The sequence below is a fragment of the Rattus rattus genome, chromosome 7 (genome assembly GCF_011064425.1).
Source record: "Rattus rattus isolate New Zealand chromosome 7, Rrattus_CSIRO_v1, whole genome shotgun sequence".
Classification (NCBI taxonomy): domain Eukaryota; kingdom Metazoa; phylum Chordata; class Mammalia; order Rodentia; family Muridae; genus Rattus; species Rattus rattus.
This window is the reverse complement of record NC_046160.1, coordinates 123,107,702-123,110,385: the sequence shown is the minus strand read 5'-3', so window position 1 is coordinate 123,110,385 and position 2,684 is coordinate 123,107,702.

The following is a 2,684-nucleotide window of genomic DNA, read 5'->3' as shown; positions in this document are numbered from 1 at the left end:
GCTTTTGAAACCTAGAAACCTATCCCCAGTGACACAGGTCCTCCAACAAGATCATACTCCCTAACCCTTCCCAAACGGTCCCACCAGCTGGGACCATGCATAAGTATATAAGTTTATGGGTGCCATTCTCATTCAAACAGTCCATGGAGGACAAGGACTGAATTGGATTGTGTCTGAGCTCTGTCACCTGCTTGCGAGGGCATCATGAAGCAACTTAAGCTGTCCAGGCCATGGCACTTTATACTCGAGTGTGGAAGGACTGGGCTAGCTGGTCACGAGAGGAGAGTAGTGGGTTACATGGGAGCCTGACATTCACCCATGTTTCTCCCAATTTTCACCAGCTCTCGGCTGGATGGAAGGCACCTTCGGCTGTAGGGAGAGGGCAGGATGCTTCAATCTGATCACAAGACTGGTGACACAAGACACACGTCTCATCTCAAAGGAAGTAACAATCCCTTTATGCTGGGTCAAATGAGTGACTATGTCCCTGAGAACACACCGTCATGCTGTCTTAAATGACACGTTCCCACATGGAAGCAGCTGTATAATGGATTTACAGTCACAGAACACGAGCAAGAGATGAACCAATACATCTCCTGAATACATCAATGGACATCGGGTAAGCAGACTGCAGCAAGGGTGGGAAGTTTACGTTATGACTTCCGATGCTATCTGACAGCAGAGTTCTCTTCTTTCTTCCTTCTTCCCCTGCACCCTCAGCAAGGGGTCTGTTTCTACTTTCCAAAAAAAAAGATGTACCTAATAGTCACAGGATGTTAGGTCACACACAGAAGTGGTCAATGGCTGTCTATTATGGGGACTGAAAATAACCCAAGGTAATATGGCCCCTCACCCACCTCATTCCAACCAAGCCCTCCACCATCATGAAGTTCCCCCCAGTCAGTTGGTGCTGCAGAACTGTCCACACAGGGTTGGCTTTTTCCACTTGGGAACTGGAGTCCACAGAACACACCAGTGCCTGACAGGTCATTGGCTTAAATGGAGGATTCTGGGAGTGTTTCATGAGTGAATAAATGAACGGATGCAAGAATTAGGAGACTGTTGGCAGTGAAATCTAGCCCTCTAGCCCTCTGAATGGCCTTACCTATGTCCTTTGCCCAGGCACACACAGCAGGACAGATTTACAAATGGTGACTGAATGGACAGGGGTGGCTCACCTGTGGGTTATTCTGTCCCTTATGGGTGAAGGTCTCGGGGAGCAGCACAGGAAATGCAGTGGTTTGGATACAAAATGTCCCCCACAGGTTAGTGTGTTTGAATGCTTGGTTTCTGTTGGTGGTGCCGTTTAGAGAAGCTCTGGGACCTTCAGGAGGTGGATCTTAACTGGGGAGGAAGTGTGTAACCAGGGGTGGACTTTGAGGTTTCACAGTGGAACCACACCTCCTGCCCCTCCCTCTGCTTCCTGAGCACCGGGCTGGCCTCACCGTATCTTCCCTGTCACAACGGACTCTATTCCTCTGAACTGTAAGAAAAAAAATTTCTTTCCTGAGTTGCTTTAAGTCAGGGTGTTTTATCAAGTAACAGAAAAGAAACTTATGGGGTTGGGGATTTAGCTCAGTGATACAGCGCTTGCCTAGGAAGCGCAAGGCCCTGGGTTCGGTCCCCAGCTCCGAAAAAAATGAACCAAAAAAAAAAAAAAAAAAAAAAAAAAAAAAGAAAAGAAAAAGAAAAGAAAAGAAACTTATACGGGAAAGCAAAGTGAGGATGGATGGGGGGTCCAGAGCATCACTGTGTCCAGAGAATTAGAAACATTGGTGTATCTTTCCTCAGTGTGGAGCAGAAGGATCCTCACGTGCATCATTCATTCATCCTTACATAAGTAGGACCCTCCCAGCAAGTGCCAGGCACTGTGCCAGGCTCCCTGGTCATGGAGGACCCTCTCCAGGACCTAAGTCTGACTGTACTGTGATGCATGGAAGCATGGCCATCGCCCACCGTGAACTCACAGTTCAGACCTACAGGGCCGACGGCAGCTGTCCTGGAGACTCACTGAGTCAGAATGGAAAGTGGGAAAGTCAGGCAGGAATTGGAAGATAAAGGCCTAAAATTTAAAGTTTTTAAGCACCACACATAGAGGCGACAATATTTCAGGCATACTAGGTTAAACCAAGCCTAGTATTTAATCAGTTAATCAATCAATTAAGATTTCCTCTGCTTCTTTTGACTCTTTAAATGTCACTACTCATACACTCTAAACCATCTCTGTGCTTTGTAAGTCACATCTTTGTGGTGGAGAAGGGTTCCTGTGGAGGTCAGAGGACAAACTCAGGCACAGTTCATCAGGGGCTACCAACCTTCTTTTGGAGAGAAGTGCCCTCCCCCAAGACAGGCTGTCTCTGTGTAGCCTTGACTATTCTGGAATTGACCCTGTAGACCAGGCTGGCCTCGAACTCAGAGATCTGCCTGCAAGAGAGAAGTGTCTCGTTAGACTGGAAGTCACCAAGTAGACAGCCCACAAACCCCAGGGATCTACCTGTCCCCACTCCCCAGGGCTGGGCTCACAATACAGGCCATCATGTGTAGCTTGGGGCTCTGAGAATCAGACTTACCTCTTCCCTCTCATAAAACAGACACTTTACCCCATGGACCTGTCTTCCCAGCCCCTTGGAATTCTTCCCAGCCCCTTGGAATTCTGTTTCTAATGAAGATTCTTGGCTTAAACT